Source organism: Schistocerca nitens, chromosome 10 (genome assembly GCF_023898315.1).
Source record: "Schistocerca nitens isolate TAMUIC-IGC-003100 chromosome 10, iqSchNite1.1, whole genome shotgun sequence".
Taxonomy (NCBI): Eukaryota; Metazoa; Arthropoda; class Insecta; order Orthoptera; family Acrididae; genus Schistocerca; species Schistocerca nitens.
In genome coordinates this window covers 75,965,954-75,990,256 of record NC_064623.1, presented here as the reverse complement: position 1 = coordinate 75,990,256, position 24,303 = coordinate 75,965,954, and the positions used below count along the sequence as shown (strand labels likewise).

Genomic DNA, 24,303 nt, shown 5'->3' with positions numbered 1-24,303 from the left:
TTCGGGCTGCAGACAGGGCTGTAAAGAGTCTAGAAATACAAGCAAGAGTAAACAGGAGGAGGAACAAGAGGAAGCTGGAGGAGGAGTTTGCAGAGGATGAAGATAAGCCATCCTATGGACCTGGAATGCACTAAAAATTTAATCCAATCTTTGTCGCTCGATTCCCAAAACTTTTATTTTCTCATACTAATTACATGTTTTCTAAGGATCTTCCAAACATATTTGTTTCAAACTTTCAGTAAATGTTACACAGTACCTTCTGCATAATTTAACACAGCCTTTTTCCAAAAAACTGTATATTTTTGAATATATAAATAAAAAATTGCAAAAAAATGTTGTGGATTTTCATAACAATTGAAAAAAAATCATCTTTAATAACTGAACTAAAATTTTGTAAAATCCCTGTGTTAAGTTGTAGCCCATATTCCAATAAATAATCTGTAAAAAGTTCAACTTCCTACCTCAAATACTTTGTGAGGAAAGATGTAATTTATAAGCGTTATTTTAACATTGCAAGTATAGGGCGTTCCGGAGCCCCTTGAACCTAACTAACCTAAGAACAACACACACATCCATGCCCGAGGCAGGATTCGAACCTGCCCCTACAACCGCTCGGCCACACCGGCCGGCGTATTCAAATACAGAGATATGTAAACAGGCAGAATACGGCACTGCGGTCGGCAACGCCTATAGAAGACAACGAGTGTCTGGCGCAGTTGTAAGATCGGTTGGTTACTGCTGTTACAATGGCAGGTTATCATGATTTAAGGGTGTTTGAACGTAGTAGTCGGCGCACGAGCGATGGGGTCCAGCTTCTCCGAGGTTGTGATGAAATGGGAATTTTCTGTTATGACTATTTCATAAGTGTATCGTGAATATCAGGAATCCGATAAAAAATCAAATCTCCGACATTGTTGCGGCCGGAAAAAGAACGGGACCAAGAACGGGAACTGAAGATAATTGTTCAACGTGGCGGAAGTGCAACCCTTCCGCAAATTCATGCAGATTTCAATGCTGGGCCATGAACAAGTGTCAGCATGCGAACCATTCAACGAAACGTCATCGATAAGGGCTTTCGGAGCCGAAAGCCCTCTCGTATAGCCTTTGTACGACACAAAGCTTAACGCCTCTCCTGGGCCCGTTGGTGGCTGGAAACATGTTGCCTGGCCGGATGAGTCTCGTTTCAATCGAACGGATGGACGTGTACGGGTATGGAGACAATCTCATGAATCCATGGACTCTGCATGTCAGCAGGGGACTTTTTAAGCTGGTGGAGGCTCTGTAATGGGGTAGGGCATGTGCAGTTGGATTGATATGGGACCCCTGATATGTCTAGATACGACTCTGACGGGTGACACATACATCCATTCATATCCATTGTGCATTCCGATGGGTAATTCCAGCAGGACAATGCGTCACGCCACAATCCAGAATTGCTGCAGGGTGGCTCCAGCAACAGTCTTCTGAATGTAAACACTTCCGGTCGCCACCAAATTCCCCAGACATGAACATTATTGTGCATACCTGGGATGCTTTGCAACGTCCTGTTCAGAAGAGATCTCCACCCCTTCGTACTCTTACGGATTCATGGGCAGCCCAGCAGGATTCGTGGTGTCACTTCCCTCCAGCACTACTTCAGACATTAGTCGAGTAAATCCGACGTCGTGGTGCGGCACTTTTGCGTGCTCAAGGGGGCCCTACACAATATTACGCAGGTGTACCCGTTTCTTTGACTCTTCTGTGTGTTTTCCAGCTCCACTGAGAAAAGCAACGTCATCCTAATTCTAGCACTTCGATCTTTATCCTCTGTTCTTATTTTTCCCTAATAGTACTTGTACGTATTTTTCTATAGATTACACCTTCCTCGCACCTCTAGGACCATTTTACGCAACTTGTGATCATAGAACTCATTATAAAAACACCACACCGGAGCGATATAGACCTATCGCGGTGTAACTATTTGTCACACATACGCGTCAAAAATCCGAAGATTAACGTCACACAAAATAGGGCTGATTGGAGAACCAGGTCAGAAGTGTGACGAAGCCGCTATGACGACACTTACGGATCGACCTCGTGACTGAGCAGCACGTACTTTGTGATAAACTTCTGCAGCCCACCGATAACCGCTGGTACCGACCACGTGCTTCTCACATGAGACACAGACTTGCCAGAAGAGTCGCGTTATCACAGCGGGTCGTTGACGTAGCTTTCCCGTGACTACTGTGTGTTTACTAAGCTAGTCTCTGTTAGCTTCTGGATAAAAGGCCGGCGTTTGTGCACCGTCACTGCCCGTCAAATGCTCGCTATCTTTTCATTGCCGTATTGCACTCACCCGTTGGAGCCGCCAGCTACAAAAAGATGACTAATCTTCAGCCACAGATAGAACGGAGAATTAATTCAACATTTACATGTTACATGAAATACACTATTGGTCATTACATTTGCTACATCACGAAGATGACGTGCTACAGTCGCGAAATTTAACCGACAGGAAGAAGATGCTGTGATATGCAAACGAACAGCTTTCCCAGAGCATTCACACAAGGTTGGCGCCTGTGGCGACACCTACAATGTGCTGACATGAGGAAAGTTTCCAACCGATTTCTGATACACAAACAGCAGTTGACCGGCACTGCCTGGTGAAACATCGTTGTCATCCCTCGTGTAAGGAGGAGAAATGCGTACCATCACGTTCCGACTTTGATAAAGGTCGGATTGTAGCCTATCGCGATTTCGGTTTATCGTATCGCGACATTGTTGCTCGCCTTGGTCGAGATCCAATGACTGTTAGCAGAATACGGAATCGGTGGATTCAGGAGGGTAATATGGAACGCCGTGCTGGATCCCAACGGCCTCGTATCACTAGCAGTCGAGTTGACAGGCATCTTATCCGCACGACTGTAACGGATCCTGCAGCCACGTCTCGATCCCTGAGTCAACAGATGGGGACAGACTGTCAAGCCTATGTTAATGCGTGAATAATTCGTATTACAGACTGTCAAGCCTATGTTCCTGTGTTGTTCCTTCTGCCGCATGTCACTGTTCAAGCCTATGTTAATGCGTGAATAATTCGTATTACAGACTGTCAAGCCTATGTTCCTGAGCTGTTCCTTCTGCCGCATGTCACTGTTATCTCCCTCTGTGAAATTCATGCGTGTATAATTCGTGATACAGTCAAGCCTATGTTCATGAGGGTGGAAATTCGGGCGTCCTGTGCTGTACCTTCTGCTCCAACATGGCCCGTTTTGACTTACTTAGAAAAAAAAAAACCTCACAATTAATACTGGCTGGGATTTTTTGTAACTGCGAGAAAAAGAACTCTTCTTTAAATGTCGTGCGGTTAAAGGCGCTGCAGTTTGGAACCGCAAGACCGCTACGGTCGCAGGTTCGAATCCTGCCTCGGGCATGGATGTTTGTGATGTCCTTAGGTTAGTTAGGTTTAACTAGTTCTAAGTTCTAGGGGACTAATGACCTCAGCAGTTGAGTCCCATAGTGCTCAGAGCCATTTGAACCATTTTTTTCTTCTTTAAATTTCCCTTCTTTATTGCCTATTCCCTAATAACTTCCTCTTTTGTGTGACATAATTGTTTCTCTCTAATCTTGCTACAGCTTTATACGGCGTGCTTTCCTTTCTTCTAAAGAATCTACAACCTCATCAAAGTCCATCAAACGCTTTGTTACATGAAAAATCAAAATATCTTTGTGTAGTACTGAAAAAGCTGTTAATACGAATAATACCTAAGACTCATGTGATTTCTCGATTTGATTACGTGTGTTTTACCGCTGTCTGCTAGATAAAACGAAATACGTCCCTTCTATTCTTCTAATATTGCAGCAATTGTAACACACGCCAAATAAGCGAGACTGTTTTGGCACAAATGGCCATTTCTATTTAACTCATTTACAAAAAGAAAAAAAACACTACGGAATATGATTCACTAAATACCAATATCAAATGTCTTTTAGGCCTACTACAAGCAAAGAGTTTTATTTTAGGAAATAGTTACATATTTCGTTTATACGTTCTAGTTTCTCAAGCATGAGGCCAAAAAGTAGTAGTAAAAAATTTCTATATAAATTTGGAATCGTCATATTCTTTCATGTAATTTGTCTGACGTTTCCGTTTCTTCTCTCTCCTCGTTCTAACAAACAGTCTTGTCATCACCAATTCTGTAACTATTCCTGCAATTGTCAAAACTTATTCTCTGGTTAACTTCACTAGCCCTGTAGGAATCACCAGTTTGGTCTCCCGCGTTTATTGTCCGGTTACTCGTTATTACGTGTTTGTACAACACGTTTTCCGCGCTATTGTTTTGTAATAGGATGAATCACCTGTAAGTCTTGCTCGGTGCTTTCAATTCGACATCAGTCATTAATTTTCCTATGTTGTTGTTGTTGTTGTTGTGGTCTTCAGTCCTGAGACTGGTTTGATGCAGCTCTCCATGCTACTCTATCCTGTGCAAGTTTCTTCATCTCCCAGTACCTACTGCAACCTACATCCTTCTGAATCTGCTTAGTGTATGCATCTCTTGGTCTCCCCCTACGATTTTTACCCTCCACGCTGCCCTCCAATACTAAATTGGTGATCCCTTGATGCCTCAAAATATGTCCTACCAACCGATCCCTTCTTCTGGTCAAGTTGTGCCACAAACTCCTCTTCTCCCCAATCCGATTCAGTACCTCCTCATTAGTTATGTGATCTACCCATCTAATCTTCAGCATTCTTCTGTAGCACCACATTTCGAAAGCTTCTATTCTCTTCTTGTCCAAACTATTTATCGTCCATGTTTCACTTCCATACATGGCTACACTCCATACAAATACTTTCAGAAAAGACTTCCTGACACTTAAATCTATACTCGATGTTAACAAATTTCTCTTCTTCAGAAACGCTTTCCTTGCCATTGCCAGTCTACATTTTATATCCTCTCTACTTCGACCATCATCGGTTATTTTGCTCCCCAAATAGCAAAACTCCTTTACTACTTTAAGTGTCTCATTTCCTAATCTAATACCCTCAACATCACCCGACTTACTTCGACTACATTCCATTATCCTCGTTTTGCTTTTGTTGATGTTCATCTTATATCCTCCCTTCAAGACACCATCCATTCCGTTCAACTGCTCTTCCAAGTCCTTTGCTGTCTCTGACAGAATTACAATGTCATCGGCGAACCTCAAAGTTTTTATTTCTTCTCCATGGATTTTAATACCTACTCCGAATTTTTCTTTTGTTTCCTTCACTGCTTGCTCAATATACAGATTGAATAACATCGGGGAGAGGCTACAACCCTGTCTTACTCCCTTCCCAACCACTGCTTCCCTTTCGTGTCCCTCGACTCTTATAACTGCCATCTGGTTTCTGTACAAATTGTAAATAGCCTTTCGCTCCCTGTGTTTTACCCCTGCCACCTTTAGAATTTGAAAGAGAGTATTCCAGTCAACATTGTCAAAAGCTTTCTCTAAGTCTACAAATGCTAGAAACGTAGGTTTGCCTTTCCTTAATCTTTCTTCTAAGATAAGTCGTAAGGTCAGTATTGCCTCACGTGTTCCAGTATTTCTACGGAATCCAAACTGATCTTCCCCGAGGTCGGCTTCTACCAGTTTTTCCATTCGTCTGTAAAGAATTCGTGTTAGTATTTTGCAGCTGTGGCTTATTAAACTGATTGTTCGGTAATTCTCACATCTGTCAACACCTGCTTTCTTTGGGATTGGAATTATTATATTCTTCTTGAAGTCTGAGGGTATTTCGCCTGTTTCATACATCTTGCTCACCAGATGGTAGAGTTTTGTCAGGACTGGCTCTCCCAAGGCCGTCAGTAGTTCCAATGGAATGTTGTCTACTCCGGGGGCCTTGTTTCGACTCAGGTCTTTCAGTGCTCTGTCAAACTCTTCACGCAGTATAGTATCTCCCATTTGATCTGCATCTACATCCTCTTCTATTTCCAAAATATTGTCCTCAAGTACATCGCCCTTGTATAGACCCTCTATATACTCCTTCCACCTTTCTGCTTTCCCTTCTTTGCTTAGAACTGGGTTTCCATCTGAGCTCTTGATGTTCATAGAAGTGGTTCTCTTATCTCCAAAGGTCTCTTTAATTTTCCTGTAGGCAGTATCTATCTTACCCCTAGTGAGATAAGCCTCTACATCCTTACATTTGTCCTCTAGCCATCCCTGCTTAGCCATTTTGCACTTCCTGTCAATCTCATTTTTGAGACGTTTGTATTCCTTTCTGCCTGCTTCATTTACTGCATTTTTATATTTTCTCCTTTCATCAATTAAACTCAATATTTCTTCTGTTACCCAAGGATTTCTACTAGCCCTCGTCTTTTTACCTACTTTATCCTCTGCTGCCTTCACTACTTCATCCCTCAAAGCTACCCATTCTTCTTCTACTGTATTTCTTTCCCCCATTCCTGTCAATTGTTCCCTTATGCTCTCCCTGAAACTCTGTACAACCTCTGGTTCTTTCAGTTTATCCAGGTCCCATCTCCTTAAATTCCCACCTTTTTGCAGTTTCTTCATTTTTAATCTACAGGTCATAACCAATAGATTGTGGTCAGAGTCCACATCTGCCCCTGGAAATGTCTTACAATTTAAAACCTGGTTCCTAAATCTCTGTCTTACCATTATATAATCTATCTGATACCTTTTAGTATCTCCAGGGTTCTTCCATGTATACAACCTTCTATCATGATTCTTAAACCAAGTGTTAGCTATGATTAAGTTGTGCTCTGTGCAAAATTCTACCAGGCGGCTTCCTCTTTCATTTCTTAGCCCCAATCCATATTCACCTACTACGTTTCCTTCTCTCCCTTTTCCTACACTCGAATTCCAGTCACCCATGACTATTAAATTTTCGTCTCCCTTCACTATCTGAATAATTTCTTTTATTTCATCATACATTTCTTCAATTTCTTCGTCATCTGCAGAGCTAGTTGGCATATAAACTTGTACTACTGTAGTAGGTGTGGGCTTCGTATCTATCTTGGCCACAATAATGCGTTCACTAAGCTGTTTGTAGTAGCTTACCCGCGTTGCTATTTTCCTATTCATTATTAAACCTACTCCTGCATTACCCCTATTTGACTTTGTGTTTATAACCCTGTAGTCACCTGACCAGAAGTCTTGTTCCTCCCGCCACCGAACTTCACTAATTCCCACTATATCTAACTTTAACCTATCCATTTCCCTTTTCAAATTTTCTAACCTACCTGCCCGATTAAGGGACCTGACATTCCACGCTCCGATCCGTAGAACGCCAGTTTTCTTTCTCCTGGTAACGACATCCTCTTGAGTAGTCCCCGCCCGGAGATCCGAATGGGGGACTATTTTACCTCCGGAATATTTTACCCAAGAGGACGCCATCATCATTTAATCATACAGTAAAGCTGCATGCCCTCGGGAAAAATTACGGCCGTAGTTTCCCCTTGCTTTCAGCCGTTCGCAGTACCAGCACAGCAAGGCCGTTTTGGTTATTGTTACAAGACCAGATCAGTCAATCATCCAGACTGTTGCCCTTGCAACTACTGAAAAGGCTGCTGCCCCTCTTCAGGAACCACACGTTTGTCTGGCCTCTCAACAGATACCCCTCCGTTGTGGTTGTACCTACGGTACGGCTATCTGTATCGCTGAGGCACGCAAGCCTCCCCACCAACGGCAAGGTCCATGGTTCATGGGGGGGAATTTTCCTACTCAGGTAACAAAGGACAGCACCACATTGCTAGATAACGCTTTTATAGACCAAGATAAGTTTAAAACATAAATTCTTGTCCTGTTGACAATGGCCTTTCTGATCATGGTGCTCAGCTAGTTACAGTATATGACATAGCTCCATCCAGTAATTCAAAACTACTCTCCCAATTTTTGTGTTCAATTAATGACTCAACAATTAGAAATTTCAAGGAAAATCTTCAGCAGTTACACTGGGATGAGGTGTACAAGGAAACCGATGCTAATTTAAAATATAACTTATTTGATGATACACTTGTAAGCGAATTTGAAAAACGTTTCCCCAAGAAAGTAGTTAAATCTAATTATAAGAAACCATGCAAAAAACCTTGGCTTACTAAAGGAATAAAAATATCTTGTAACCACAAAAGGGAACTGTATCTAACAAAAAGAAAGAGTAATGACCCAGAAACAGCGGAAATATTTTAAAAACTACTGTGTTACATTAAGAAAGGTTATTAAAAAGTGCAGAAGCATGTGCATCATGTCTGAGATTAATACCTCTGATAACAAAATCAAAACAATCTGGAATATTATTACAAGGGAGACAGGGCAACCAAGAGTACAGGATGACGGCATTACCATCAAAACGAATGGAAACTTGACAAACAACAAGCCGGAAATCGAAAACATTTTGAATAATCATTTTTTAAATGGTGTAGAGAAAATAGGATCTAAATGTTCATTAAAAGAAGCAAGGCAGTTAATGGAAGAGGCCTTACCCAAACAATTCGATACAACTGAAATTCCACTCACCTCTCCTTCTGAAATTAGGAAGATAATAAACTCACTCAAGAACAAAAGTTCACATGGAACCGATGGCATTTCCAGCAGGGTAATAAAAGCTTATTCCCAAGAGATAAGTGGGATTCTCAGCCACATATGTAATAGCTCTCTGAAGCAGGGTAATTTCCCAGACAGACTGAAGTCTGCCATTGTTTAACCACTCCATAAAAAAGGGGATACGTCTGATGTCAACAACTACCGCCCAATCTCTCTTCTGAATGCCGCATCCAAAATTCATGAAAAAGTAATGTATTGTACAGTAGCTTTACATCTTTGTAAAAATAAAGTTTTAACGAAATGTCAGTTCGGTTTCCAGAAAGGTTTTTCAACGGAAAATGCTATGTATACTTTCACTAATGAAATATTGAATGCTCTGAGTAACCGGAAGTCACCCGCTGGGATTTTTTTGTGATTTCTCAAAGGCTTTTGATTGTGTAAATCATGGAATACTTCTAGATAAGCTCAAGTACTGTGGTATGAATGGTTCAGTACTCAAATGGTTTAAATCACACCTAACTGGAAGAGGGCAGAAAGTTGAATTAAGCAGTTCACATAATACGCAAAAAACTGATGATTTCTCAAACTGGGGAACAATCAAGAATGGGGTGCCGCAAGGTTCGGTCTTTGGTCCTCTTCTGTTCTTAACATATATTAATGACTTGCCATTCTATATTCACGAAGATGCAAAGCTGGTACATTTTGCCGATGATACAAGTATAGCTATCACACCCAACAGACAAGGATTAACTGATGAAACTGTAAACGATGTTTTTGAGAAAATCATTAAGTGGTTCTCTGCAAATGGGCTCTCATTAAACTTTGACAAAACACAGTATATACGGTTCCACACACTAAAAGGAATTACACCATTAATAAATATAGACTTCGATCAGAAATCGGTAGCTAAGGTAAAATATTCAAACTTTCTAGGTGTATGCACTGATGAGGGGTTGAACTGGAAAAAACACACTGAGGATCTGCTGAAACGTTTGAGCTCAGCTACTTATGCTATTAGGGGCATTGCAAATTTTGGCGACATACATCTCAGTAAATTAGCTTACCACGCCTATTTTCATTCTCTGCTTTCGTATGGCACAAAAACGTGTAATCAGAATAATTGCTGGAGCTCATCCAAGATCATCCTGCAGACACTGTAGCCTCACAATATATATATTCACTTATGAAATTTGTTATTAACAATCCGAACGAATTCAAAAGGAATAGCAGTGTACATGGCTAGAACACTAGGAGAAAGGATGATCTTCACTACCCAAGGTTAAATCTAACTTTGGCTCAGAAGGGGGTAAATTATGCTGCCACAAAAGTCTTTGGTCACTTACCTAATAGCATCAAAAGTCTGACAGATAGCCATACAGCATTTAAAGGGAAATTAAAAGTATTTCTGAATGGCTACTCCTTCTACTCATTAGATGAATTTTTGGATGTAGTAAGTGGGTAATTTCCCCATCCCCCACCAAGGAAAAAAAATAGCTGTCATGTAATATTTTGTGTAATGTAATATCTCATATAGACACCTTTTACTAACCTGACATTCCACATCATTACGAAGTGTCGTATTCACGATCTATGGAACAAGTACTAATCTAATCTAATCTTATCTAATCTAATCTATTCCGAGAACAGAACTGATGAGGCTGCTACCCGGGGACTGTACAACTGGCCCTTACTAGTGTAGTGATCTGGCATAAATTTTCTGTCAACATTTGGGTACACCGAGAAGATTAACATGTGATCTTCCTTGTCTGTTATTCTTGTTAGTCGTTTATTTCCACACTGGTAGTCTGAATCTATGGATTTCGCTAATAATTCTAACAACGCTGATCATTCGTACACCTAATCAACAACATAGACAAACAGTGATTGGCATTCACCCATTCGGTTTTATTCGGCTCAGCTCGTATAGCGCCGTCCCCTTCTGTCTGCGGGAAAGTTTTTGCTTTCTAGATGCGACGGGGATTGCCCTATCAAAGACATCACATACACCACGCGCGCATCATTCGTTCTGGAATCAAGTTAGAATGTGTTCAAATACATTCAAAAACCAACAGGGATGCGTTTCAAAATCGAATGAATAATCGATCTTAGGGTATTTAGGTGTCATATGTGACGAGAATGGGCATCAGTATCTGAGACAGGAGTGAGGCAAGACTGCAGTCTTTCCACCATGTTATTACATATACTGTATTTAAAAAAGTAAAAAGTAGGAAGAAGTCGATTCCCTAACCTCATAGATCCTGAAAGTCGCAACACCAGACCAGACTGCAATCACAACAACGTCCCTCTCCAGAGAAGCGTCATGTAAGTCACATAGAAGAGCTTAGCACCAGGCACACAACAAACCAGAGTATTCCAGAGACTTCACATTAAATGAGATCACTGCAGCACTGAAAGAAATGAGAAAGGGCAAAACTCCAGGATTTGGTGGGACACGCCCTGAGTTCCTCACCTGTGAAAATAAGGCTCGTAGAAGGCTTGCGACCTTCCTGATCAACATAATGACACCGGCTAGGCTTCCAAAAACCTTCAAGAAAAAAAAATTTATTGTTATGCTGATGCCTAGTGAATCAGTGAATAAAGTTGTTACCTTCTTTTAATTTACGTATATGGTCACAAACTTTTTGTTAACAGATTACCGGTTTCGGTGCTTAATGACCATCATCAGATCTGTTTCATAAAAACAAAGTCCAAATATACTGCAGCCACAGTGGCATCGTTAAATGTTAAATGCTGAATCAGCACCGGCATCGTCAAATACATATAAATAACATCACATGCACGAGTTTTTCGCGACGATGTCGCAGCTTGGTTAGCTACTGTCCACTCGCCCTCCTGAGTTGATCCTAAAAGCTTTTATAAAGACTCATCCTTAACGGAATCTGCCTAAGGGTCCATCAAGCTACTTCCATCGAACAGACAGGATTCATACCCAGCAGAAGTTGAACAGATCAAGTATTTAGCTTAAACATACATACAGAAGTAGGATCCAACAACAACTTAAAACATCAATGCTTTTGGTAATCTCGAATCTGCCTATGATACACTATGAAAAAAGGACTGCTGCAAAAATTCGTAAGTGTAACTCACTGTCAACTCTTCAATCAATTAAAAAGACAGAAGAACATTACTAATCTTCTTCACGGTTCAGCTTTTCCACCAGTTTTGTTCGACCCATATACGTGCGTCGTTCCTGTTATGATGATGACGAACGAGTCATCACCGATGTTGACTGGTGGCCAATGCTAAATAGAAACATATAAATCACAGCAGGTTTGTCAGCAACGTCGATAAGGTGCTGGTTGCATGGTCTGCAACTGCAACGACTAAAACAATTAGAAGTCGTTGGTAAAAAATATATTTTGTGCACTACTGGCCATTAAAGTTGCTACACCACGAAGATGAAGTGCTACAGACGTGAAATTTAATCGACAGGAAAAAGATGCTGTGATATGCAAATGATTAGCTTTTCAGAGCATTCACACAAGGTTATGCCGGTGGCGACACCTACAACGTGCTGACATGAGGAAATGGCTCTGAGCACTATGGGACTTAACATCTATGGTCATCAGTCCCCTAGAACTTAGAACTACTGAAACCTATTTAACCTAAGGACATCACACACATTCATGCCCGAGGCAGGATTCGAACCTGCGACCGCAGCAGCAGCGCGGTTCCGCACTGAAGCGCCTAGAACCGCTCGGTCACGACGGCCGGCCGTGAATCGTATGTACGAGGGTTATTCGGAAAGTAAGGAACGATAGGTCGCGAAGTGAATAAATACAGCGAACATCTGATGAAACTTTGTGCAGATGCTTTGGGCACTGTGTCTAGTATGCCCGTCGATCGCATCATGTCGCTGTTTTCAGTTCTGAGTTCACAGTGAGAACGTAAAGATGGCTAGAAATTAGCGTCTCCCGGCAAGTATGGGGGCCTGGCGAAAGATTTCGCCTGAAGCTAACATGACTGTAATGCGGTTTGTTCTACACGACAATTCTCGGCTGCACTCTGCAGGGACAATGAAGATGCTCCTGCAGCATTTTCGATGAGAAGTGTATGATCACCCACAATACAGCTCCTAATTGGCTACCCCTGAGGTTCATCTCTGCTCAGATGAACCGCTGGCTCTGAACACAATATTTTGACACAGACAACGATCTGCAGTTCAAAGCAGAAAATTGTCGAAAAACACCGGCGGCTGTCTTCTACAACGACGGACTTGGAAAGTTGGTACAACACTATGACAGATGTCTCAGTCGGAGCGGCGACTGTGTAGAGAAGTAGCTGGAAGGTGTAGCTAAACGTTGCAAATAAAACAGTTTTGATTTTCCCTGTTGTTTCCAGTTCGCGACCTATCGTTCCTTAGTTTCCGATTAGCCCTCGTACTTTTAGTCATTATATTACGATGACCAGTAGTCATTGTTGGCTGGGGACAGCCTTCATTTTTCAGCCTTTGTCCTGAAATGCTTTAAAACTGATTGAGGACAGCAAATGTCGACAGCTTCCTATTTTTTGTCCTCAATTTTTGAAATTTGTAAAGTAATTGAAATAGGAAGAATGTCTCGCACATTTTATACTAGAACTCAATGAATATACCAGTGCAAAGAAATGGACAAATAAAGGTGTGGAACTGATTTCTGGTATGAACGAATTTTTCCTTCAATTTAGAAATTATGGTATATACCGATGGGAGACATTGCGAAGCACCATACTAGGTCATTTGGTGATCGTCGTTTCTGTTTTAATTGAAATAATTTTAAAATAATGACTAATGTTTTTCGGCATCCACTTTCTTGCCATTAAATAAACGACGCCTTGATTCCATTTTCTATTGAGGGTTTTAAACTTTTGTTAGCCACAGTGGTCTAAGCGATTGGCCTCTGATCCCGGCGAGGGATGAATTCTGTAGTTTTCTAAAGGCAGTGACTCTTTCCGCTGTTTCCGTTTCGTACTTAATAGTGGCTGCTTTCATTTTGAGTTAGCAAGTAAAGACTTATTGAATAATTGTTCCCTATGCTTTTGAAAGGAGTTCAAAGTTTTCATTTTCCCTCTTTTCCATTTCTTTCCTCATTTCCCCAATTTTTTCCGCTGTTTGGCTTGAAATATTTTTCCGCCCTTCGTCGTTCCTAAAATTTAGTCGCGCTAGGCGGCCACCTAGTCTTGCCTATAGGTAGAATCCTAGGTACATAGATCCAATGTGGGAGCGTACTGCTAAAACTAGTAATGCATAGAGGAAATTGGTGTTTCCGCTTATTTACGTGCGGTGCGTTACAATCGACTATGTGGAGCGTCAACTGCCACTCTGCGCACTAAGCTACAATTTTATAGCATTGCAACTTCTCAATATATTACACCATCATCCACAAGCCACCCAGTGAAACTTCAGACGTTATGCACTGCGTCTCTCGTGGACCATCTGACATCTGCTTTCTGAATGAAAGCTTTCCATAGACTTCTCTGTGAATCATGTTCACCTAATCGTTTTCGATTAGGTTCTCAACTTAGTCGTTTCTCATTTCCTGGAACCCAGCATGCAGTTTTATTGGTACCTCTTCCATCCATTTCAATGACTACGTATTTATTCCTACGTACACTCCAACCCTACCTATGGAAACATTTTGGGAGCCCGTAAATTAAACATATACACATTAGTCAAACTGCAGAATAGGGCCATTAGAATAATACAGTTAATCGCGGTAACATTGCACTACTTTTTACAATTTTTTTTTGAAAATAGCTGACAAAAAATACAACTAGGTCTTTACTCACAATTAGTGCTGAGTGCTATCGACAAGAAATTTCAGATTGATTCCGTGTATCTAGATTTCTAGAAGCCTCTTGACACCGTACCTTACAAGCGACTTGTACACAGATTGCGTGCTCATGGAATACCGTTTCAATTATGCAACTGGATACGAGAATTCCTGTCACAGAGGTCAAAGTTTGTAGTAATTGACGGAAAGACGTCGAGTAAAACATAAGTGTTTTCTGGCGTTCTCCAAGGTAGTGTTATAGGCCCTCTACTGACATGAGGAAATGGCTCTATATAAACCATTTAGGAGACAATCTGAGCAGCCATCGTAGGATGTTTGCACATGACGCTGTCGTTTATCGACTAATAAAGTCATCAGAAGATCAAAACAAGTTGCGAAACGATTCTGATAATCTATCTGAATGGTGCACAAACTGGCAATTGACTCTAAATGATGAAAAGTGTGAAGTCATGTACATGAGTGTTAAAAGGAAACCGCTAGACTTCGGTTACACGATAAATAAATCAAACCTCAAGGCCATAGATTCAACTAAATGTCTATGAATTACAATTACGAACAACTTCAGTTGGAAAGAACACAGAGAAAATGTTGTGGGGAAGGTGAACCAAAGACAGCGTTTTATTCGCGGAACACATAGAAGAAGCAAAAGACCTACTAAAGAGACAGCCTGCACTATGATTGTCCACCCTCTTTTCAAGTATAGCTGCGCGGTATGGGATTCTTACCAGGTAGGATTATCTGAGTACATCGATGAACTTCAGAGACGGGCAGCACGTTTAGTTATTACCGCGAAATAGGGGAATAGCGAAATGGCAGTAGTAGCCGACCGCGACAGACGCAGCAACCAGGAGCGAGTTTTATTGTATCATCTGTGTGCTTTAATAGTTTATTTTCTTGAGTTTCTGCGTGTAAATTTAAAATCTAATAGCCACAGTTCTTGCGTTTTCGTTTGCGTCAGAAAGTAAACCGATTGTGTGATATATTATAAGCTACTTATCAGGGGCAAATTATTTAGTTTCACCTGACTGCTTTGGTAGTTAGTTTTTTGAATATCTGCGTACTACTAGACACAGTTCGTGCGTTTTTGTCAGGGTCTACATTAGCGCTGCTCAGCACGTGCCGACAGTCCGTTTATCTCCATAGTTTAGTTTTCCACGGTCTTTGGTACGGACAGGGACTGCGATTGTTGTGTGCGGATGTGAGCTGAGTTGGTGACACTTCGCTCTCAGCTTCAGGCTGTGATGGCTTCGGTTACACAGCTTGAGGCTGCAGTGGATGGGGATCCTCCGACCGGTCCTCACCGGTGGCCAACCCAGTTACTGTTAGCACTGAGGTTGACTCCTCACCTGTGGTCGAGTGGGAGGTCGCCCCGGGGCGAAGTAGGCGGCGAAAGACTTCCCAGGCGGCCGCACTTAAGGCCTCCCCGGTTTGTCTGACAAACAGGTTCCAGGTGCTGTCTGTGACTCTGTCGCTGAGCCAGATGCTGTCGCCTGTCCTGTTTCAGCGGAAACCTCTGAGCCTGCAAGATCCGGGCAATCGCAGAGGGTGGGACTATTGATAGTTGGGAGCTAGAACGTTAGGCGCGTTATGGGGCTCCTTAGGGACTTGGCTGACAGGGAGGGTAAGAAAACCAATGTGCACTCCGTGTGCATACCTGGTAGAGTCTTTCCAGATGTGGAAAGGGTCCTCCCGGATGCAATGAACAGCACAGGTTGCAGCCAACTGCAGGAGGTTGCTCACATCGGTACCAATTATGTCTGTCGCTTTGGATCAGAAGAGATTCTCTTTGGTTTCGAGCGGCTAACAGGAGTGGTAAAGGCTGCCAGTCTTGCTTGCAAGATGAAAGCAGAGCTGACCATTTGCAGCATAGTCGACAGGACCGATTGCGGACCTCTGGTACAGAGCCGAGTGGAGGGTCTGAATCAGAGGCTCAGACGGCTCTGCGACTGTGTAGGCTGCAGATTCCTCGACTTGAGCCAAATGGTGGTTGGGTTTCGGGTTCCGCTGAATAGGTCAGGTGTCCACTATACGCAGGAGGCGGCTACACGGGCAGCAGGGGCTGTGTGGCGCGGACTGGGCGGTTTTTTAGGTTAGAGGGTCTCGGGAAAACACAAGATGGGCTTCAGTAGCAAAGGGCGCAGGCTGAACACAGGAAGAACATAGATACCGGAACCATTGGTATAACAGTTGTGAATTATCGTAGCTGTGTTGGGAAAGTACCAGAGCTCAAAACGCTAATAGAAAGCACTGATGCTCAAATCTGTATAGGCACTGAAAGCTGGCTAAACCGGATATAAGCTCAGCAGAAATTTTCGCGAAGAACCAAACGGTGTTCCGAAAAGATAGGCTAAACACGGTTGGCGGTGGCGTGTTTATTGCTGTTAGAAGTAGTTTAACTTGTCGCGAAATTGAAGTAGATGCTTCCTGTGAGTTACTATGGGCAGAGGTCATTGTTGGCAACGGAATAAAATAATAATTGGATCCTTTTACCAACTTCCCAATCCAGATGATACAGTTGCTGAAAATACATGTTTAATTCTGGAGGTCCACATAAAATATTATCCGAAATTGTACTAAAAGCATTCTCTGAAAATTATTTCGAGCAGTTAGTTCATGACCCCACGGGAATAGTAAACGTTTGTGAAAACATACTTGACCGCTTAGCAACAATTAATCCAGAGTTAACAACCAGCATCAAAACCGATATAGGGATTAGTGAACACAGGATTGTCTTAGCAAGATTGAATATTGTAATCCCCAAATCCTCGAAAAATAAGCGAAAAATATTCCTATTAAAAAAAAAAGATAAAAATTCACTTGTTGCCTTCCTGAGAGACAATCTACACTCATTCCAAATTAATAATGTAAGTGTAGACCAGATGTGGCTTAAATTCAGAGAAATGGTTTCGGCAGTTTATACCAAATAAACTAAGAAACGACGGAGCTGATCCTCCTTGGTACACAAAACGGTTAGAACACTGTTGCAGAAACAACTAAACAAACATGCCAAATTTAAACAGACGCAAAATCCCCAAGATTGTCGATCCTTTACAGAAGCTCGAAACTTAGCGCAGAGCTCAGTGCGAGACGCCTACAACAGTTTCCACAACGAAACTTTTTCTCGAAACCTGGCAGAAAATCCAAAGCGATTCTGGTCGTATGTGAAGTATGTTAGCGGCAAGAAACAATCAATGCCTTCTCTGCCCGATAACAATGGAGTTACGATCGAAGACAGTGCTGCCAAAGCAGATTTACTAAACACAGCCTTCCGAAATGCCTTCACATAAGAAGACGTAGTAAATATTCCAGAATTCGAATCTAGAACAGCTACCAACATGAGTAACGTAGAAGTAAATATCCTCGGAGTAGTGAAGCAACTTAAATAACTTAATAAAAGCAAGTCTTCTGGTCCAGACTGTATACCAATTAGGTTCCTTTCGGAGTATGCTGATGCATTAGCTCCATACTTAACAATCATATACAACCGTTCGCTCGACGAAAGATCCGTACCCAAAGACTGGAAAGTTGCACAGGACACGCCAATATTCAAGAAAGGTAGTAGGAGTAATCCACTAAATTACAGGCCCATATCGTTAACGTCGATATGCAGCAGTATTTTAGAACATATTTGTGTTCGAACATTATGTATTACCTCGAAGAAAACATGGGTATAGAAAACATCGTTCATGTGAAACACAACTATCTCTTTATTCACATGAAGTGTTGAGTGCTATTGACAAGGGATTTCAGATCGATTCCGTATTTCTGGATTTCCGGAAAGCTTTTGACACTGTACCGCACAAATGGCTTGTAGTGAAATTGCGTGCTTATGGAATATCGTCTCAGTTATGTGACTGGATTTGCGATTTCCTGTCAGATAGGTCACAGTTCGTCGTAAATGACGGAAAGTCATCGAGTGAAACAGAAATGATTTCTGGCGTTCCCCAAGGTAGTGTTATAGACCCTTTGCTTTTCCTTATCTATATAAACGATTTTGGAGACAATCTCAGCAGCCGTCTTCGGTTGTTTGCAGATGTCGTTTATCGACTAATAAAGTCATCATAAGACCAAAACAAACTGCAAAACGATTTAGAGAAGATATCTGAATGGTGCGAAAAGTGGCAGTCGACCCTAAATAACGAAAAGTGTGAGGTCATCCACATCAGTGCTAAAAGGAACTCGTTAAACTTCGGTTACACGATACATCAGTCTAAACTAAAAGCCGTAAATTCAACTAAATACTGACTGGCAATGGCAAGGAAAGCGTTTATGAAGAAGAAAAATTTGTTAACATCGAGTATAGATTTAAATGTCAGGAAGTCGTTTCTGAAAGTATTTGTATGTAGTGTAGCCATGTATGGAAGTGAAACGTGAACGATAAATAGTTTGGGCAAGAAGAGAATAGAAGCTTTCGAAATGTGGTGCTACAGAAGAATGCTGAAGATTAGATGGGTAGATCACATAACTAATGAGGAGGTATTGAATAGAATTGGGGAGAAGAGGAGCTTTTGGCACAACTTGACTAGAAGAAGGGATCGGTTGGTAGGGCATGTTCTGAGACATTGAGGGATCGCCAATTTAGTATTGGAGGGCAGTGTGGAGGGTAAAAATCGTAGAGGGAGACCAAGATATGGATACACGAAGCAGATTCAGAAGGATGTAGGCTGCAGAAGGTACTGGGAGATGAAGAAGATTGCACAGGATAGAGTAGCATGGAGAGCTGCATCAAACCAGTCTCAGGACTGAAGACCACAACAACATCAACCTAGGTATTACCATTACGAACAACTTAAATTGGAAGGAACACATAGAAAATGTTGTGGGGAAGGCTAACCAAAGACTGCGTTTTATTGGCAGGACACTTAAGAAATATAACAGATCTACTAAGGAAACTGACTACATTATGACTGTCCGTCCTCTTTTAGAATACTGCTGCGTGATGTGGTATCCTTGACAGATAGGATTGACGGAGTACATCGAAAAAGTTCAAAGAAGGGCAGCACGTTTTGTATTGTCGCGAAATAGCGGAGAGAGTGTCACGGAAATGATACAGGATTTGGGCTGGAAATCATTAGAAGATAGGCGACGGAATCTTCTCACGAAATTCCAATTACTAACTTTCTCCTCCGAATGTGAAAATATTTTTTTTGATGGCGATCTACATAGGACGAGACGATCAAAATATTAAAATAAGGGAAGTCAGAGCTCGTACGGGAAGATATAGGTGTTCATTCTTTCCGGCGCGCTATACGAGATTGGAATAATAGAGAATTGTGAAGGTGGTTCGATGATCCCTCTGCCAGGCACTTAAATGTGATTTGCAGAGTATGCATGTAGATGTAGATGTAGACGTGACGTCACAGCAGCGACCTGCCCGCGGCGAGCCTCTCCCTGCGGCCACGCGTCAGCGCCTGACCTCGCACAGTGCGCTGCTGGACGTCCCGACCTGACGAATAGCGAACTGCAGACCCGTTTCGTAACACCCTTTCAAGGTCAGCCCGCTCGTCTGTCTATTTGAACGGCGGAGGCAGTCGTCTCAGCGCAGTGCGCCAACTCCGCTGACGGCGAGACGTCGGGGGCCCGCATAGAACGCTCGCAGGCACCAAGGTACCACTCGGCACAATCTGCGTGGCGCAAGTGTTTGCTTTCGCAGCAGCTCCTACATCACTCATTAATCAGCCGCGCTTTTTGCAGCGGAAGGTACATCTGCAGCATTTGCGTCAACAACTCCTTTCATGTTTTTATTAGGTAGTCAGTCTTCCGACTGCTTTGGCGTGGCCTGTCACGACGTCCTCTTCTGCACCAAACTTTTCTCCTCATGATTAGGGCTATGCGTGAAGCGTTCGGTGAATTCTAAAGTAAAATTCTATGTACCGACTTGACAGAAAATCCTAGGAAGTTCTCGTCTTACGTTAAATCAACAAGTGGCTCGAAACAGCATATCCAGACACTCTGGGATGATGATGGCATTGAAACAGAGGATGAAATACTAAACACCTTTTTCCAAAGATGTTTCACAGAGGAAGACCGCACTGCAGTTCCTTCTCTAAATCCTCGCACAAACGAAAAGATGGCTGACATCGAAATAAGTGTCCAAGGAATAGAAAAGCAACTGGAATCACTCAACAGACGAGAAAGTCCACTGGACCTGACGGGATACCAATTCGATTCTACACAGAGTACGCGAAAGAACTTGCCCCCTTCTAACAGCCGTGTACCGCAAGTCTCTAGAGGAACGGAAGGTTCCAAATGATTGGAAAAGAGCACAGGTAGTCCCAGTCTTCAAGAAGGGTCGTCGAGCAGATACACAAAACTATAGACCTATATCTCTGACGTAGATCTGTTGTAGAATTTTAGAACATGTTTTTCACTCGCGTATCATGCCGTTTCTGGAAACCCAGAATCTACTCTGTAGGAATCAACATGGATTCCGCAAACAGCGATCGTGTGAGATCCAACTCGCTTTATTACTTCACGAGACACAGAAAGTATTAGATAGATGCTCCCAGATAGACGCCATTTTCCTTGACTTCCGGAAGGCGTTCGATACAGTTCCGCACTGTCGCCTGATAAACAAAGTAAGAGCCTACGGAATATCAGACCAGCTGTGTGGCTGGATTGAAAAGTTTTTAGCAAACAGAACACATCATGTTGTCAATGGAAAGACGCCTACACATGTTAAAGTGGCGTGCCACAAGGGAGTGTTATGGGACCATTGCTTTTCACAATATATATAAATGACCTAGTAGATAGTGTCGGAAGTTCCATGCGGCTTTTCGCGGATGATGCTGTACTATACAGAGAAATTGCAGCATTAGAAAATTGCAGCGAAATGCATGAAGATCTGCAGTGGATAGGCGCTTGGTGCAGGGAGTGGCAACTGACCCTTAACATAGACAAATGTAATGTATTGCGAATACATAGAAAGAAGGATCCTTTATTGTATGATTATATGATAGCGGAACAAACGCTGGTAGCAGTTACTTCTGTAAAACATCTGAGAGTATGCGTTCGTAACGATTTGAAATGGAATGATCATATAAAATTAATTGTTGGTAAGGTAGGTGCCAGGTTGAGATTCATTGGGAGAGTCCTTAGAACATGTAGTCCATCAACAAATGACGTGGCTTACAAAACACTCATTCGACCTATACTTGAGTATTGCTCGTCAGTGTGGGATCTGTACCAGGTCGGGTTGACAGAGGAGATAGAGAAGATGTAAAGAAGAGCGGCGCTTTTCGTCACAGGGTTATTTGGTAAGCGTGATAGGGATGTTTAGCAAACTCAAGTGGCAGACTCTGCAAGAGAGGCGCTTTTTATCGCGGTGTAGTTTGCTGTCCAGGTTTCGAGATGGTGCGTTTTTGGATGAGGTATCGAATATACTGCTTCCCCCTACTTATACCTCCCGAGGAGATCACGAATGTAAAATTAGAGAGATTCGAGCGTGCACGGAGGCTTTCCGGCAGTCGTTCTTCCCGCGACCCATACGCGAGTGGAAGAGGAAAGGGAGGTAATGACAGTGGCACGTAAAGTGCCCTCCGCCACACACCGTTGGGTGGCTTGCGGAGTATAAATGTAGATGTGGCAAAGGCACCCGCGTCGGTCGTCTGTTGCCACAGCCCATCAACTCCATTCGCCACACTGTCCTAGCGGATACGTTCCCCGTGCACTCCACACTGATTTCTAAGCTTATTTCACGCAGTATTGCTTGTCTGTTATCACTGACAATTCAGCGCAAACGCTGTTGCTCTCGGTCGTCACGTGGAGTGGTCAGAGGTAATACCTGAAATTTTGTACTCCCGCCACATTTTTGACACTGTGGACCTCGAGTTATTGAATACCGTAAGGATGTCCGAAAACGGTCTTGCTATGTGGGTACTGCGAACGGCTAAAAGCAAAGGGAAACTACAGCCGTAATTTTTTCCCGAGGGCATGCAGCATTGTGTAAGGACGTGAACGTGGACGATAAATATTTTAGACAAGAAGAGAATAGAAGCTTTCGAAATGTGGTGCTACAGAAGAATGCTGAAGATTAGATCGGTAGATCACATAACTAGTGGGGAAGTATTGAATAGAATTGGAGATAAGAGAAATTTGTGGCACAACTTGCCTAAAAGAAGGGATCGGTTGCTAGGGCACATTCTGAGGCATGAAGGGATGACCAATTTAGTATTGGAGGGCAGCGTGGTGGGTAAAAATCGTAGAGGGAGACCAGGAGATGAATACACGAAACAGATTCAACAGGATGTAGGTTGCAGTAGGTACTGAGAGATGAAGAACCTTGCACAGGATAGGGTAGCGTGGAGAGCTCCATCTCTGGAGTGATGGCCATAACAACAACAACAACAGGGATTTCCGAACTGGAATGTCCCATGCATCCATCACCAACTACGGTTCCGCATTCAAAATCTGTTAATTCGCGTCGTGCGGCCTTAAGCATGTCGCAGATCTCCTCACATGGATCACCTGAGTAAAAATGAGAGCTCCACCAATACACAGCCCTTTTGTAACTTGTATATGCGATAACGTCGCCGTGTGTATATGGGCATATCGCTATCCCACGACTTTTGTCACTTCAGTTGAAACATGCCCTTCGAAAAATTTATAAATGACTGTGCTCATAAACCTCTTACGTTATATGATTTTCAAACAGCTGAACGTATTCAGACACTTCTCTCTTTACTTATTTTGGTCAACACTAAACTGACACACAATATTTTTTTTAGCGCAAGCGCTGTTCTCATCCAACAAGGCACCCACAACCGCACGAGTGGTCGACTGTGAAGAGCGGACAAACTGAATAGCTGGGCGGCGGCCATTAGAGTGGTAACCTGACGCGCGGAGTTCGAATGTTTATACATCCCTTTTGGTTATAAAATGCCTTCCCTTGAGTTAGGTCGCAAACATAATGCCTCATTTAAATACGTTATTACAATATACTTTTTAATTTATGAACAAACAGCAACTAGTCACTGTTTATGAATTTATCTTACGTACTACATGGAATCTGCCGTAGCTAAAAGTTGCGTACTGGACCCCTAGCATTTTTCGTAGTTCATTTACGATAGATGTACGCAAAATGCATCAAAATACTCGAAGATTTGCCCACTATATTAATAGATATTTTCTGACTCTACCTTGCTTTAGATTTTATGACGAGAAGTGCGTTATATATGGCATAGTGCTTTAGCAACTCACGACCAAATTATCAAGTTTCAACCTAACCTAGACCATGAAAACACTACAGATCAGCCAACTTTCTTCAAAATGATCAGAACATATAAAATGGTATTCTGTCGGTCGGAAATGTTGCCTCCTGACAGCGTGTAACCATTTTTGTAACAGCTATGGTTTTGAGAAAGGAAACCTGCAAATAGATGCACGGACATTATGCTAATACCGTGTTACAAAAACATTTATCAAGCAAGTGCACTGGCATACAAAACAACTTAAAATATTCACTTACCTGTGAAATGTAATATTCGTTCCTTTCTAGAATTTATTTGTACAATTAATCGCTGCACGACTCTTCACCATTGGACTTCTTTTGATTGGAACGTACAGATAGTAGAATTACGAGTAACAAATACTGTATGTACGTCCCAACAAATATACAACGTTGAATCAGGGTCTTCATAAACAACAGTACTACACAACACATCAGATTACAACCACTATAATGGCGTCCAGCCGAAGGTTCAAATTATCCTGCGACTGCAGCGCCATCAGTGAGTCTAGTTATTTTTTACAAGGTCTTTGCATCCAACTGCCCAACACTACAATAGTGAATATTCTAACAATGCAAACCAGCCACAGACTGCACACAGCACAGTCAGTGATTTTCATACAGAGCGCTACGTGGCGTTACCAACATAAAAACCTAAACAACCTACTTACACAGTGTAAATGTGAAGAAAATATGATTGGGCGATTAATTTATGAAATCGCCTTTGTATGAGATTTTCTATTTGGTTGACCTTGCTATCAAATGGTT

General features: G+C 42.3%; 2 protein-coding genes across 2 annotated transcripts in view; both read left to right on the top strand.

Moving 5' to 3' along the window:
- LOC126210535 (UDP-glucosyltransferase 2-like) overlaps nucleotides 1–24,303 on the top strand; it is a 333,713-nt gene that overhangs the window by 165,938 nt on the left and 143,472 nt on the right. The window lies entirely within an intron of this gene.
- Nucleotides 19,765–24,303, top strand: part of LOC126210534 (UDP-glucosyltransferase 2-like) — a 706,192-nt gene continuing 701,653 nt past the window's right edge. The window contains exon 1 of the mRNA XM_049939785.1: nucleotides 19,765–19,916. The gene's annotated coding sequence lies outside the window, so the exon portion shown is untranslated. The remainder of the gene's footprint in view (nucleotides 19,917–24,303) is intronic.